This window comes from Carlito syrichta, unplaced genomic scaffold (genome assembly GCF_000164805.1).
Source record: "Carlito syrichta isolate Samal-C Ts95f unplaced genomic scaffold, Tarsius_syrichta-2.0.1 Scaffold71973, whole genome shotgun sequence".
Lineage (NCBI taxonomy): Eukaryota > Metazoa > Chordata > Mammalia > Primates > Tarsiidae > Carlito > Carlito syrichta.
In genome coordinates, this window is record NW_007016069.1 from 1,683 (window position 1) to 18,804 (window position 17,122).

At 37.7% G+C, this 17,122-nt stretch overlaps 1 long non-coding RNA gene across 1 annotated transcript in view; it reads left to right on the plus strand.

Annotated features, from left to right (window-relative positions):
• Window positions 1-437: 437 nt before the first annotated feature.
• The window catches only part of LOC103254817, a 59,736-nt gene continuing 43,051 nt past the window's right edge, over window positions 438-17,122 (plus strand). The window contains exons 1-2 of the long non-coding RNA XR_503984.2: window positions 438-505; window positions 5,012-5,080. This is a non-coding gene — a long non-coding RNA (uncharacterized LOC103254817). The remainder of the gene's footprint in view (window positions 506-5,011; window positions 5,081-17,122) is intronic.

Consider the following 17,122-nt stretch of genomic DNA (forward strand, 5'->3'; position numbering starts at 1 on the left):
AATTTTAAATTACAAAATACACACCTGGGCGTTTTGTTGTGTGATTTAATGTGCAGTGTTACCTTGAATTTTATCACTGAGATCATCTTCCCTTTTTGTTTTACTTTTTAAATTGACTTAGTAAAATATTCTTTTCCTAGAAAGAATATGGAAATGTATTGGATAGCACTTGTTTTAAACTAAAGACTTCTGAAATTTTTAATTATGAAAATGTGTTATTGGAATTTTGTGATATAAGCATGTTTATATAAGGTAAATTCAATCAATTAAACAGATCTCTTTATTTATTATTGTCGTAACTATCCCCTCCAGTTGAGGAAATATTTGGAGGTAACCCAAAACTATAAGATGCTGTCTACATGTTAGTAGCATCTTTTAAATATTGGAATGCATTTAGTTTGTTTAAACTCTGCTTCCCTAGACTTTAATGTACTATATGTTATATATTTCAGAAACTCCAGAAAGGAACTTAATGACATACGGTTTGAGTTTACTCCAGGAAGAGGTAAGTCTTAATTAAAATTATTATTTCATTGCCACAAAGAGCATTTCAGAAATTGATTACAAGTATGTGGTTGTAGTCTGCTATTTAAACAACTTTGTCTGAAAACAAAGGAAGGACGGAAGGAAGGAAGAAAGGAGAGAGGGATGGAAGGACTTTTAGTAATTTTAAAGATTCCAAACTGAGCCACTGCTGACTACATGAATCCCAGTGGCACATGCTACACAGTATATATATAAATATAAATTAGATATATTAGCTAAAACCAGGAAAACAAGTACTGGTATGATAATGCAGACCCTGAAGACAATTATGATGAGTGTAACGAGAAGCATACAGAAGTCCTCTTGAGGGTTGAGCAGCAGACAGTGGTATCATACAAAAAGGCAACATACTTGCCTCTATGTTCTCAGTTCAGATGCTATGAAACCTCTCTTGGAGAGTGTCTGTGGCTTCTGTTTGCTGCAGGCACCACAGGTAAGCTTGATAGGAACAATGCCAGTTTTGCAGCTAAACGCAATGTGAATATTTTAAATGGTTATTACAACTGCTTAAGGGTTAGACTGGTTATTCCTTCAGCTTCTGGATGCCTGGAAGTCTTAGGACCATGTGTTAATTTTTGTTATCTTTTGCACCTGGCAGAGCCTGGAATGCAGGAGAACCTCAAATAACCTTGGTTAATTAATGGATAAATAACATATCTGAGCAGTCTCCAGAGACCATAAGAATAGCTGTTAAAAAAAATTATTATTTCCACTGTTTAGTTTACAGCCACAATGCCCCAGAGAAGTAAAAATTAGATTCTACTGCTGAGGCTATAATTGTTTTCCCTGACCTCTGGTATTAGATTTTTATGGGCATGAAAACATTTTCCTCAAAAAATTTAAAAATTTTTGAAAGCCTAGAAGTACAAGAACTTTCTATTTGATAGCTGGTTGGTCAGTAAATGGCTTTGACCCTTTGACCTCCCGGCTGTTATCACCTGCAAGAAGACAGAAACTCAAATAAATACCCACAAGAGCCAAAATGAATGATGGCCACATTAGGAAACTAGAGAATCTCATCTAAATACATTAATGTTCAGTTTTTAAAAACATTCTACCAAACAAAATATGTTCCTGGGCCAAACGTGGCCATGGACTCACTGGTCTGTGGTTGCTAGTCCTCTGTAAATGTTAAGATTTAATGATTTCCAGTATATTAGTATTAAACTAAAATATGAAGTATTTTTTACAAAATAAATGTATATAAGACCCTAGTGGATTTGGCTAATTATCTTTCTTTTCAGAGATATCCATCGTTGACAATTAGTGTTGGCTTATGAAATTGTACAGCACCAGTTAGGGTTATCAAAAGGCAATCTATTTTGTCATAATATAAAATATTGACTAGACCATGCTCTGAAAAAATCTAGTAATTATATAATAAATGTTTCAAGTACAGCAAATAGAAAGAATGGATTCTTATTGTAAGATTTGTTTCTTTTCATCTGTTTGTTTTAAATGTACTATGGCAATGAAACTCAATTTTAATTTTAAGAGGTAACAAAGAAATAAATAACTGAGTTAAGAATTTTTGTGGATAAGATGGTCCTATCGGCATTACTGGGCCATTTGCACTGGCTGTGGCAGCCTGGTTTGCCGTGTTTAGCTTAAGAGGCACTGCTTTTGTTGCCCAAACGAGCCCATAGCATTGTCTTCCTGGTGATAGCTGGCCTACCCTGGGCAGCTGAGACCAGGCCCGCTATTAACGGAAGCACTGTGTATATATCACTGTACTTCTGTGATTATAGACTATCTGTATTCCAGGCATTGTTTGCAGTAAATCTCTTTATGCATACCACATGTGCACTATGTTTTTTTGTGCTGTATTTACACATGAATAAGTATATATTACATCAAATACATAATATTAACATACAAAATATCCTGTCCTCATTTGAGGACAAGACTTTTGTGTTTAATGTGTTGCTCTAGAAACCAGACATTAATGTGTGATTATTTAACCTGTCTAGGAATCATAAATGTTAAGCAGCTTAAAGAAAGAATAGATTACAATGAAACCTGAAATGACAGTTTTTTCACATTTCTGTTCTAAACCATTACTGATATCTTACATGCATACAAAATGACTGCCTAATGGCACACACAGATATGGAACATTTCCTATTTTGGTCAGCCAACATTACTTCTTTGCCATTTTGATATGACTCATCTGGTGCCCAGGAGTCCTGAAAATAGTAGAACACGCTGTGTGATTTAATCATTCAGGAATGTCCATCACTGTGGTATTGTTTTAGTGTTATTCTTCAATATGCCTTTGTTTAATTATTTCATTTTCAACTACATTCTGTGTTGTAACTCCTTACTCAAGTGTGGGATCTTATTGACACTTTAGAAATGGTCGTAACATGCCCAAACGCTTTAACAGTTTCTCAATCAATAGAAATATAATGGCTACCTACTGTATGCCCAGTGCCTATTAGGTGTCAAGTACTTTAATTCAATATGCTTCTTTCCCTAAAGATTTAATTAGCATCCAGGAAGATGGAGGCTATGAGGGTGAATGTTCTTGCGGCTTCAGAAAACTAAATCATGTTCAAAGGAGAGCCTTTCATCATGCTATCCTAGGTTTCATGATTATGATATCATTTTATCATGAAGAGACTTTATAAGGTGTTTTTTGTACTTGTAGCAAAATAGATAAGGCCCCAAACTTACCTTGTTATGGACTTTCATAGTTTAGTAAGATCCCTGTATATTTCTTTGCCATTTGTTTCATTCTGTTCCATTTCATTTTAAAATGCACTCAGTAAAATGGTAGAATACCACAATTTCTCTGGATGTATAAAGAATATACATTGGGCATATTTTTTTTTTTTGACGATTTGGGAAGTTAGGCCATGTAGGGAAAGGAGAAAGAGTGTACACTAGAGTGTAAAGCACGTCTCAAATGGTCTTTGGCTTCTGCATCATCTTTACAGTTACCAATTACTGAGTACTCACCATGTGTCAGACACTGAGCTAAGCACTTCAAAGCCCAAGAATTGTGAAAGATGAGGGCCTCCAGCTTCATGCTTGCACATTTATGCACACACATATGCACACACATATACACGTACACACAAGCCCACTTACATAGCACATGAGAAGCACAAGTGAAATAAGTAAACTCAATTTATGTTTAGGGCCGCTTTTGGTATGACGGATTGTAATTCAGTTTAGATGCTTGATGTAGCAGCTTTATTTTCAGGTACTCTGTGACTTTGGAAGACCTTAATGTCAAACCTCCATCTACATTGCTACAGGCAGCTGAGCTGGTTTCTTCTTTTTAAAAAAAAATTTTTTTTTTATCTTAATTTAATTGGGGACTCACTCTGTCACCCAGGCTGGAGTACAGTGGCATGATCATGGCTCACCGCAGCCTTGAACTCCTTTGCTAGGGTGATCCTTCAATCTCAGCCTCCCAAGTAGCTGGAATCATATGCACATGCTACCATACCTGGTTAATTTTTTTTGTTTTTTTGTAGAGTCTAGGTCTCACTATATTGCCTAGGCTAGTCTTGAACTCCTAGACTGAAGCAGTCCTCCTGCCTTGGCCTCCCAAAGTGCTGGGATTACAGGCATGAGCCCCTGAACTTGGTCCCTATTTCTTCTTACCAAACTACTCCTGGATCTTTGTGAGAATATCCATAGGCCCTGGCGGCTAAGTCATCTCCCTTCTAAAAACATAGGGGTTTATAATGATTCTTTTGAGAACATTGCAATTTATCAAGTTTTCTTTACAAAGTCTTCAAATAGGAGATAACAGTGTTATCATGTCCATTTGTAACCTTTTCATTAAGTTATTCCAACTGTATTCACTTACCACTGTCTGTTAAGTCCCATCTTTGTGAGATTACTAACTCCTGTCACTTATTATTGAGAAACTACATTATTTTATTCAACCACATCTTGTAAGAGAATGAATATGTTGCTATCAAATGATCAATGTCACGTTAAAAGAGTTCTTAATAGCATAAATTGAAATAGCTCATCTTAATATCCCAACAAGCTCATAGGCTATTTGTATTAAATATAAGGTTGTATCGGATGCTACCTATTCAACCTTTGCCATAAATTCTGACTCAGTAGCTACTAATGATAGAAAAGGATTGATGATATTAAAAATTAACCTTGACAAGAAAGAAATGCAGTCATAGTGATAACTTCTAGTGCATTTGAGGATTAATTTAGATAGTAGCCAGAAGGCAAAAGTTTTTTAGTTCACCAGAAATGGAAAAAATAATTTTGTATAACTTCTGTTGAATAAATAGCAAGATGCAAATTGCACATGACAAAATGTATTTCGTGTTGCTTCTGAATTTTTTTTTCCTGATAGAATCTGAATCGTTGAATTAAAACTTTTGTGGGTGATTTTAGTAAATGAAAAATATATATTTTACATTGTACTGGATTGTTGACTTTTATTTTATGGTAACTAATACATATTCATTTCACATTTGGACAGATACGGCAGATGGTGTATCTCAGGAGCTCTTCTCTGCTGGCTTGGTTGATGGTCATGATGTAGTTATAGGTAAATTATTTTTTAGTATGCAGTGTCATTTTGTTGCTATATCAAATGGAAATGTGTTTAGCAGCAAATGTTTTCATTAAGGAATAATTCACTCTGAATTTTTGAAAATTTCTTTGTGAATTTTTATCTTTTATGTAAAAGTATATTTAAGAATCATATTTAATTTTTTCCAGAAACTTTTAATGTAAATCTGTCCCATTTATCTGGACATGATTTATCCAATGAGGAGGCTCACGTATTAGAAATATAACAAAGAACTTAGAAGTAGGTCTCAAAAGTCCATGATGTAGCAAAAGTAAGATGCTTAAATTCTATGCACCAAGATACAGGAACCTCTGAGGCCCTTTCTCAGAGTTTCTATATTCTTTCTTTGGACAGTTTTAATAAACTCAGATGTCAGTTTTCCCAACTGTTAACAGTATTCATTAAAAATCTTAAGGTCAGGTGGGACTTTAAAGATAATTCAGGCCAGTTCTTTCATTGTATAGATACGGAAGTGAGTTCCTAAGGAGGTTCAGTGGTTGTCTAGAGCCATGCAGGTAGGTTGTGGCAGAGCCATTTCACTTGGAAACTGTGGGTCTTTCTATGACTTTTAGAATCCAAAGATAGCTGCATGGAGATAGGGGAGTCTGCTAGACTTAGGCATGCTGATAGGAGCAAGCACCAACCGGTGGACCTCCTGGCAAGGCAAAGGAGGTGGAAGAGCTCTACCAAGGGTGTGGGTGTGCTCCCTATTATGCAGCAAATTCTGAGTTTATAAAGATTTTATAATGCAGTTGTTGCTGTATAGTCTTAATGAGGACCCTAAGTAATCAAGATTAGTTAACATACTAATGCTTATTATGACATTATAGTAATTATATTAACTATAATAATAACATATTAGGAGAATGTATATTATGATAACACCTTATTCAAAAATATTCAGCTCAGAGCTCTTGTTTGAAATGACATACTCCTCTTAAATATGTTTTAGTTAAAATAAAAATAACTTAATCAAAATAATCCCTTCCCCAGTAATGCTGGAGTATGTGATTGAGGGAGTTTGAGGTGGATACATATATCTGTCAAAATTTGTTCCTAGAAATGTTGTAATGTAGATCATGATAAAGCAAATCATTTTATTCAAATAAGAGTAATTTGGTTTATAGTGGGAGAATAGAATTCTGACTAAAGAAACAGAATATGTTCTTTATATACAATATTTTATTTGTATACATCTGTGTGTGTGTGTGTGTGTGTGTGTGTGTATGTAGCCCCTTACATGTCTTGTCTTTCACACTTTCCTTTACAATCTTGTGAAATTTCATGGCCAGCTGAGCTATCACCTAAGTTTTCTAATTGAATGTGAGGGAGAGGCTGAGAAAAAAGTCAATTCAATTTTGGTATCTACTTTAAATTCCATCTCAAAGTTCTTTATGCTAACCTGCCAATCCTTGATAAAGATAAACACTCTTATTCTCATTAGGAAAAATAAGTACACACCTTTGTATTTGAGTTCACCTGAAGAAATAGGGAGGAAGTTAATGGCTAGATCAGGGGATCCTGATTGATATATACATTTTTTGAAGCGTGCTATGGTCTACATAAAGCAGCCAGAATTAAAACTTAATTAATCAATGGAGTGAAAATGATAATAAAATAAATTTCTTATAAGCATCTACTAATGTCTCCTGTTGGACAAGAAATCAAGTATCAAATTGTCTTTTGACTTGTTTGGTACTGGCTGATGGTTGTAATCATGAAGTATAAAAGGGATTCATGGAAAGGTGTTAGGTCACATCTTTTTTTTTTTTTTTGAGTTGGAGTCTCACTCTGTCACCCAGACTGGAGTGCAGTGGCACACTCCCGGCCACCGCAGCCTCGATTTGCTGGGCTCTGGTGATCCTTCGACCTCAGCCTTCCAAGTAGCCGGAACTACAGGCGCATGCTACCACGCTTGGCTAATTATTGATTTTTTGTAGAGACGAGGTCTCGCCAAGTTGCCCAGGTGTGTCTCGAACCCGTGGGCTCAGGCAATCCACTTGCCTCGGCCTCCTTATAGGCTGACCCACCAAGCACAGCCTACATCTTTTTTTAAACATGGTCTTGCTTTAGGCCTGTAGTCAAATTTAATGTACTTATTTTTTTTGCTTCAGTCTCAGCTGAATCTAAGAGGGTTTTGTTGTTGTTGTTTAATTTTTAAAGGGAGGAAATTAAAAGATTAAGGCAGAGTTCATATACAATTGTGTGCTTCAAATATAATATATAACCATAAAGTTTCTATTTTCCTATGCCTTAATCATTCATTTTTCTTAAAAATCTTCAACTTGCCTTTTTTTCTCTCCTTCCTGGAGCTGAAGTATTCCTGTTGTAAAGAAGTGGAGTAAGAACAAGCATGTGTAGCTCTTTTTTATACAAGAGGGGACCCCCCCAAAAACCCTGAAGTTATTTTTTTAGAGTCCAGACCACTTGTAATTTGTTCCTCCAGATCAAACCCTTAACCAAAGTTCTTATCCAGAAGGGTTGAAAAGTTTGTATCATGATTTGCAGAAGAAATATCCCGAGTTATGGCAAACAGGCAACTGATTCTTCCAACATGACAGTGCACTAGCCCACAGTGCACTAGCCCACACTGCACTGAGTGTTCAGCAATTTTTGATCAAAAACGGCATGTCTCCTCCCTATTCACCCAATCTTGCCCCAAGCGACATTTTTTTGTTTCACCAGATTAAAAAAGTCCTCAAAGGGAAATGTTTTGCTGATGTGGAAGAGGTGAAACAAAAAATGGCAGAAGCACTAAAAGGCATCAAAATTGACAAGTTCAAAAACTGTTTTGAGCACTGGAAAAAAGCATCTCTTACCAGTGGAAAAGCATCTTGATAGGTACATTGCATCAAACGAAGAGTACTTTGAAGATGACTGAAGTTTAAACATGTAAGAATAAATACACAGTTTTTTATAAATAAATTCCAGGGGTTTTTTTGGGTCCCACTTGTATGTTAGCAATAAAAATGCCATGCATGGACATCACACTTAAGAGTTTACAGACAATGTTTGCATACTATATTTCATTTGATCATTACATCAGTTCTATAAGGTAGAAAGGACAGGTTGTTTTCAATTACTATTGTATGGACTGAAAACTGTTGTATAAACACATCTGGAATATTGCAACTTGTGGTCCTTGAACTTGGATCTTGTTGACTCTTTTGTGTTGCCACTCTGCATACAATTTATCTGATATCTTAAACCTTGAAAATGGATCCAGGTTATTTTTAACAATAGTGGTTCTTGTGTCTCCTGGGGAAAAACTAGCTTTTACTTATTTGTTTTTCCCTGGATCAGTGGACGTTTTCTATTTTAATTTTTGATTATTTGACAAACTGATTGTGCTTGATTTTGTTCCCTCTAACCAATCCCAGCAAATCTCTACTCTGTCCCTCATCATCTCTTTCCCTCTTTACTAAATATGTCCCACCAGCATACAAATATATTTTTATTTCTCCCATCTTCAGAAAGCCCTCTATTTGCCCACCTCCCATTATAACTATTTCTCTCCACCCCCTTATAACTAAATTTATCAAGAGAATTGCCCTAGATTCAATTCCTTTCTTATCACTATCTCTTGAACCCACTCCAGCCAGACTTTTGGCCTCCCCACTTCAATCGAACTGTTCCTTTTAAAGCCATAACTGGGGAAAACACATACCTGGCCAATGGAGTGGCCGGCCAGATGCACAGATAGGCAGGACTAGAGTGGAGGGAGTAAGGGAGGAGAGGTAGAGCACACGTGGCCTGAGAATGGCTGCCATGTTCGTAAATCTGAGGCTCATTCTAAGTCCTCATCTTGCTTGACTTACAAGTAGCACTAGACATAGTTGACAGTGCCCTTCTCCATAATAAGCCTTTTCATTTAGATTTAAAGCCTCCACTCTCTCTTTGTCCTCCTGCCTTACTGACGTTTCCTTCTCAGTCTTGCTTGTTGGTTCCTCTTCATCTCTCTGATCTGTACATCTTGATGTGTCCAAGAACCCTTTCCTTGGATCTTTGCTGTTTCCCAACTGGCTCCTTTAGTGATCTCATCTGGTTTCATGGTATTAAATACCTTCCTTACTTCACTCTTAAATTTATATTCTTGAACCAGACTTTTCCTTTGAATTTCAGCCAGACTCATGTCTGGCTCCCCATTTAGCATCTTCATTAGAGGGGTAATAGACATGTCAAATTTAATTCACCGCTCCAAAATTCAGCCTCTGGTGTTTCCTCTCAACTTGTCCCTCCAGGAATCTTGCACTCTTGATTGATGTCATTTCCACCTTTCTAGGTTTTCAGGCCAGAAGTCTGAGAGTTGTCCTTGACTTTTTCTTCATCCTCTACATCAAGCCCATTTGAATGTGCCCAGGATCCAGCCATTATTCATCATCCCATACCTCGTCTTATTTCAAGCCCCTCTCACCTCTCCGTTGAAATCTTGGATTCATCTCTTCACTGTTGTTCCAGCTTCCTTCCATGCTTCCCTTCATCCTGTTCTTGTCTCAGCAGACAGAGAGATCCAGGAGAAGTAAATTAGATGAAAAGGCCACATATCTGGACGGGCTCGGTGGCTCAGCCTGTACTCCCAGCAATTTGGGAGGCCGAGACGAATGGATTGCCTGAGCCCGCGGGTTCGAGACCAGCCCCAGCAACTTGGCGAGTCCTTGTCTCTACAATAAATAAAAAGTTAGACGGGCGTGGTAGTCTGTACTTGTAGTTCCAGCTACTTGGAAGGCTGAGGCAGAAGGATCTCCAGAGCCCAGCAGGTTGCACTGCACTCCAGCCTGGGCGATAGAGTGAGACTCCATCTCAAAAAAAAAAAAAAAAAAAACAGCCGCATATCATATGATTCCATTTGTATGAAATGTCTAGAGTAGGCAAATCTGTAGAGTCAGAAAGTAGAATGGTAGTTGCCAGGGGCAGGGATGAGGGGAAAGGGGAGGGACTGCTAATAGGTGCAGGCTTGTTTTTGAGGTTATGAAAATGTTATGGAATTAGAAGTAGTAATAGCTGCACAAACTTGTTATTAAAAACTGCTGAATTTTGCACTTTATAAAAGGGTGAATTTTATGTGAATTATATCTCAGTTTTTCAAAAGTACGTCAGATCGTGTTAATGCTTTATTTAGTTAAAACTCTCCAGTGGCTCTCCACTCACATCTCCATGGCCTCCAGTCCCCTGCAGTGTCTCCTGTCACTTCTCAGACCTCCTCCTACTCTTCCCCTTCCTCCTTCTACCCCAGCCACCCTGGCTGTTGCACTTGCTCTTCTTCCAGGATGCTCCTTCTCCAGAATCACCTGTCTATCCCATATCTCCAGGTGCTGAAATATTACCTCAAAGACAGGTCCTCCCTGACCAGCCTACTTAAAATTATCCTTCAACCCCAACTTTCTTTCTTTTTTTTTTTTGAGTTGGAGTCTCACTCAGTCACCCAGACTGGAGTGCAGTCGCCGCTCCCGGCTACCACAGCCTCGACCTGCTGGGCTCTGGCGATCCTTCCACCTCAGTCTTCCAAGTAGCTGGAACTACAGGCGCGCGCTACCACGCCCAGCTCATTTTTGATTTATTGTAGAGATGAGGTCTTGCCAAGTTGCCCAGGTGGGTCTCGAACCCTCAGGCTCAGGCAATCCACTCACCTCAGCCTCCCAAAGGCGCGGGATTACAGGCTGAGCCACCGAACCCGGCTCACCCCCAACTTTCTACCCCCTCCCAAACTCTGTTATTCTACCTAGTCTCTCCCCATCCAACAGGATATATGTTTCATTTATTTCTTTTGTTAACTATATAGGATTTCTCCTTGACCATAAGTTTCTTGAATGCCAGGATTTTAAACTTTTGTTAACTGTCATGTTCCCAGTGCCCCAAACAGCACATTTCACATAGTAGGCCCTCAACAAAAATTTTTTAGAGGTAAAACAATATGACATTCTGAAATGAGCAGATATCTCATAACATTTACTTTGGAAATGAGATAAGATTCTAGTATTTTAAGAATCTGGCTTTCAGAATTGCAAAATTCTAGTAGCGTTTGCAAATATGAAATAAGCTCACTTTGAAGAAGGCTATGTAAAAAATAGTTCAGTTTATATAAAGGTTGAATGATTTCTTACATGTGTATTTTTTTAGTTTCTATGTTATAAAATAGCTAACATTTAAATAGATTAAAATCTGTGTTTCTCCCCCCCATCAGCATTTTATTTTGAATTGGAGTAAGTAAATGCTTATGGCAGTGTGAAAGGCTGAAAAAAGCAACAGCATATGTTATGGAGCTGTGAATGTTATGAATTTTACTATAATATGGCAAACACAGGTTACAAAAAAATTTTCAATACCTAGCTTCAGGGTAGCCTGCCTTTAGTGTGCAAACCTTTGCAAAGCAGAGTTTGGATTAAAGAAGGGCTGGTGTAGTGACATGAAGTGATTGCTTTCGTGCAGAAGCAGAGCAGTGGAGAAATTAAATGCACGACTTGTAGACGGAAATCATAAACCCACTTCAGATGTGCTTAAATTCAGCACTACCTTGGGCAAGAACAGGAAACGTTTTTAGGCCTTGTACAAATAGCCGTTGATAAGATTGACCAGACTTCCTGGGTGGGTGCTGGTTTAAAAAAAATAAGTTTTCAAGATGAAAAACTAGATGGTGTGCATGTATACATTTGCTTAACTTGCCTGACTGGGTTGGCTGACAAATGGAAGTAGACCAGATCTGAGACCCCATTCTAGTTTCAAAGAGGATTCCCAAGGGTGAGTGAGTGATAGTGAGGCAATAAAGAAGCTCATTGTTTCCTTTAAAAAAAAAAAAGCTGGTCAGGAAGAAGTTTTCTCTGCCATGGAAGCACAGGGGGAAAAATACAAAAAAAGCAAAATTTATATGTACAAAATAAAACAAAAGTTCTAAATTCTCCGGGCCTTGTGACATGTGATATTTTTGAGGAATGAGTTTTAGAACCTCAGCAGTGGAAAAAGGAGCACTGGTGGGTATGTTGGGTGGGGCAGTTGCATGGCCCTACTACTAGCTCTTGCAAAACTGCTGAGCTCCTATCTAGAAGGCTCCATACAAAGTCTAAGATTCGCCAGTGAGTGTACATGGGAGAAGAAGTCGCTTGACAGATGCCTTCCAGAAATGCGCCCACTGACTGACTGCTCTTGCTGGGTTTTTATACCACTCTTTCCTGGCTTTGTAACAACATATGTCTATTTCCTTTAAATGAAGTTTAGAACCAGATGTTGGCATTTCTGTTCCTAAAATGGGTGCTGTGTTTCTGCATTCATTTGTACAATTTTCCTTTGATGGATTTTTAGCCTAGCTGACTAGTTGTCACTGAAATGAAAACTTATTTTAGCAATATATGTTTCCATAAGCACTCTTGGACTTTTGGACCTATTGTTTATGCCCCTGGGATGTTCTTTTCCTGCACGCTAAGAATCATGTTTAAAGCCTGACTGCCTGCAAGACTCACCACACATGTCACCACCTGAAGTCTCCTCTGTGGCCTCCCCCCTCCCTTCCACAATCTGGAACACAACTTGTTCTTGTCCAGAATTCCAGAGAGCCATATTTTACCACCTTGTGACATGTAGCTTTCATCCTACTGTATATACTGGTGCTTGTCTTCTCTTTGTATGCAGGTTGAAGGTACCTTCAGGGCAAAGCTTATCTTCTGTGTTACTGCATCTCTACCACCCTTGCCATACACAGGCATGTAGAAAATATGCTGAATAAATGAATACAGTGTATTCCACTTGCAGATTTAATACTGGATTTTTACGTGAATTAATTATTTGGCAATGCAAATATTGTTGTATCTTCTAAAAATGAAAGAATAATTCACGACTGTTTTTTTTTTCTCTCTCTTTCTCTCTCTTCCCCCTCTCCCTTTCTTGCTTTCAAAAATTGACTTATCACATGACTTTTGAGTCTGGTCTCTTAGAAAGGAAATAAGGTTGGTCTAGACAGCCTTCTGTCCTCTAATGCTTGTTGAGGTTACAGTGTTCTTCACTGTATGGGCTGTGAGGTACCAGTCTTACCTTGGGTGCTCATTTAAAATGCACATTTATTTATTTATTTATTTATTTATATATTGAGTTGGAGTCTCACTGTCGCCCAGACTAGAGTGCAGAGGCCGCTCCCGGCCACCGCAGCCTTGACTTGCTGGACTCCGGCGATCCTTCCGCCTTAGCCTTCCAAGTAGCTGGAAGTATAGGCGCACGCTACTACGCCCGGCTAATTTTTTTTTATTTTTTTTTATTGTAGAGATGAGGTCTTGCCTGCCCAGGCAGGTCTTGAACCCGCAGGCTCAGGCGATCCACTCACCTCAGCCTCCCAAAGGCGCGGAATTACAGGCTGAGCCACCGAACCTGGCTTAAAATGCGTATTTTAGGTCCCAGGCTAGAGTTACAGCATCAGGAGTCTTTTGGGCATAGAGTATGGAACTTTGTGTTTTCAACATGTATCCCAAATGATACTTACACATGCTGGAACTTCATGGTCACTTTAATTTATGTGTATAGTAATAATCTTTGGAGACTATTATAGCTTATTTTATCATCTCTACCATATTTTCCCAATCCCACTCATCTCCTTTGCTTTTCAGCCTAGTTTGATTCTCTTCTCCTTTCAGGAGTCTGTTGTCAAACTGCTAGTTAACTTTTTAAAATTCTGTGTTTGCGTGTACGAATGCTATAGAGACTGCATACGGATAAGCCTCATTGTTATAAATTTTTTCCATAATGAGTAGTATAGTTTTTATTAAAACTAATATTGCTGCTCAGGGTGCAGTAGATCCTCCTGATGGCCTTCAACTTTTAATTTTCTATATAATGACAAAGTATCTTTAGGCTCCAACATATGGGACCAACAGAATCTTTGCTCAGTCACGAGCATATGGTTAGATGTGTGAAGTGTCCTGTTCTCCCAGCTATCGTTGGGGATGTGTAAGTCTGTTATATGTGATGCGGGATTTATTGAGTAGTGGTTCACTTTACGATGAGTCTTGGAAGACAGTGAGCATTTTCTATCTTGTATTCAGTTCAGTGATTATGCTGCAGTGTTTACTAATGTTAAAATTAAGTGAAGGAAAACTTTCATTAACAAAATAGTGTCTTTATTACACAACTGTACTATGATTTTAAAATGGTGACAGATAATAAAGGAAGAAAACTCCTTAAGCCCTTTCTGGGTTTAGACAGGCGTGGGGTTAGTTGAATGATGTCAATAAATACAGTTGAGTGATTCCTTATTAAAAGTTTTCTACGTGTTAAGTTTGATACACTAGGGAATTAAGGACTCTTAAGTGCTTTGGGAATGCTATGGTGATTAATTTCCTTGTATATTTTTACCAGAAGTAAATGTTGACAGTTAAATATGACTGGGGGGGGTTCCACTTTCAGAAAGGCAATACTGCCAATTTGTTTGCAACTCACTGCTCCTGGCTTCCCAGATATAAATTTTTTTCTTTTAAAAAAATCTTTATTGAAGTATTTATTCCCTCAATAGGAAAATATGGCATTACTATTAAAATTGGTATATAAAAATTATTTGTAAATATTTACAAGTGAGAGCCTGGGCTATTATTATAAAAGTACCATGCATATTGAATAATGATTCTAATTCCCTTCAGATGAATGACTACCATTTCTAAATGAATTAAAGTGTTCAGCAATTGAACTCTTTGAAGAGGGGGTAGAATCACAGTATTGCTGTTTAAACATCCAAAGAATGATTTGCTCTGTGGAATGCTGGGAACCAGGCCTGAATAAATGTGCAGTGAGAGCATGCATGCACACACATTCCACAGACACACACAGCACACACATTCACCATCAATTTGATCGCAGACCTAAGGATTAATATATATATTTTTTAGGAGTGTTAATACTGAAACAATTGTAAGGAATATTATCAACTTTTAGATACCTGACCTTAAACTATTTTCTTTGTGAAAAAAATAGATATTTTTAAAGTGTATTAAATTACAACAGAAAGACAGACTGAAGTACAATGCATAGAATTCTTGCTTTGACAAAGTATCATTTTTTAATCTGGTGAAAGTATGAGAGAGTGACCATACTCCCCTTCTCCCAATCCAAGGAAATTAAACAGAAGAAAGTATTAGTAGCAAGTGAAGTCGGAAGCTAAGCTGTGATGCCCACTCATATGACTGAATCCCCTGCCAGCCCAGCTACTCATTGTGCTTTCCTATCTGCAAATTCTAATGTAAAATGATCCACCAAACAGGTGTGTTGGCAGACCTGGTGTTTAGAAAGAACTTCTGATCTGGGGAGTGGGGAAGTGATCAAAAACTACCTTTCAAAATGTGGGTAAATGTTACTTCCAGGAAGTTGTAGCATAAAACCACACCTGTAATTTCCCCAAAGATGTTCTCAGTTTCTGTATTACATGATCATGAATCAATGCAGCAGCAAACCACACTGCAAGCCCTGATTTTCTAATTAACATTGTTACTTTACATTCAGTTAGGAATTGTGTATCCTCTTTAAAACCGCTGGTACAGATAAAGTCCAATTAAGATCTGTACTCAACTTCACTTAGGTGACACAAGAGCTTGCTGGTGGATTAGTCTTCGATATCTACTGAGTCAGTAGAATCCTGCTTTTTCATTTACTTCACATTGTCCTGTTTTAATTTTTGTTATTTAATTTTACCTTTTAACTCTAGAATCAGATGTGCCTGAAGATTACACTCAGTCTATCCAAACTCTCTGACCAGTCCCTACTTATGACAAGAATGTCTTTTTAATGGAAGTAAAGTAGGCTTACTTTGGCGCAGGAAACCTAGTCTTTGAAAAGTCTACTCCACTGGTAGACCAATGTCTTTGGCTATAGTCAGTATGTGTGTGTGTGTGTGTGTGTGTGTGTGTGTGTGTGTGTGTGTGCGCGCGCGCGCCCACTTTAGAAATCTTTAGGCCTACATGAATTTTCAACTATTCCATCAACAGTACAGTATTTTAGATATAAGTAGATAACCAATTGTGTTTGTTATTAGCCTGACTGGCAGGTTTTCCAGTCCCAAATGAAATCTGTCTACTGCTTTGTTTTGTTTTTTACTACATTGGTTGAGATAAAAGGAAAGTCATTGCCTCTAATAATTGCTTATATAACAGGTAATACAGCTCCTTGTTTACCCATTCAAAAAAAATGTTAATGCTAAGAAAGAAAACTAGGTCAACATTTTTGATTCGGTGTGGGCTTCTTATCACTATTTTGGCTTCATGTCTAATTACAATCTTAAATTTGATTCTGTATTTTGCACTTATTTGGTTATCATTTTTAATAAAAGAGAGGACCTTCTTGTGCACCCTAAGAAAATCTGATCTTTTACTAAAGTTTAGCATCCAAAAAGTTGTAAGAATGCTTTTATGACAAATAAATTTTAAGACAAGGGAAAACCTTGACTGGTCACCTTTTCATACATTCAGAAACCTGTCCTTGTCATCAGGTTTGCTCTTTCTCCATTGTATTGTCAACATTTGTGTGCAGTTTTGTTCCATTTGTTGTATCTTTAAAAATTGACGTGTCATAGTTGTACATAGTTGGGGTATACATTGTGATATTTTCCAGTGTTTTTCAGAATCCCCACTATGCTGTGTAGCCCATAGTAACTGTTCTGCAAATGAAGATTTTCCTGCAGAGCTTCATGTCTGATGAGATGGCAATGGAACCATCTAGCAGGAATTTATAATCAGGAAACCATTTGACTAGCAATGGTTGCAAACTCATGGGCCTAGCCATACACCTTTCTGAGCAAAGTACACCATGAGAGAAAGTGAAGAAGAAGCTGTGAATTAGACTTGGGAAGCAATTTTTTGTTGTTGTTGTTTTAGGGTTTTTTAACAGTAAAAATGCCTTAATCTCTATCCTTACAGAACGTGGTCAGCCAGGAGAGGTTTGTTACTCAAAATGAAGACGGCCATCAGATTCAGAGGATCTTTACAGTAATAGACTCCCCCCAGGACTAATTTATAACAGATTCTGAGACTTCTTACCAGTTTTTTTTTTTTTTTTTTT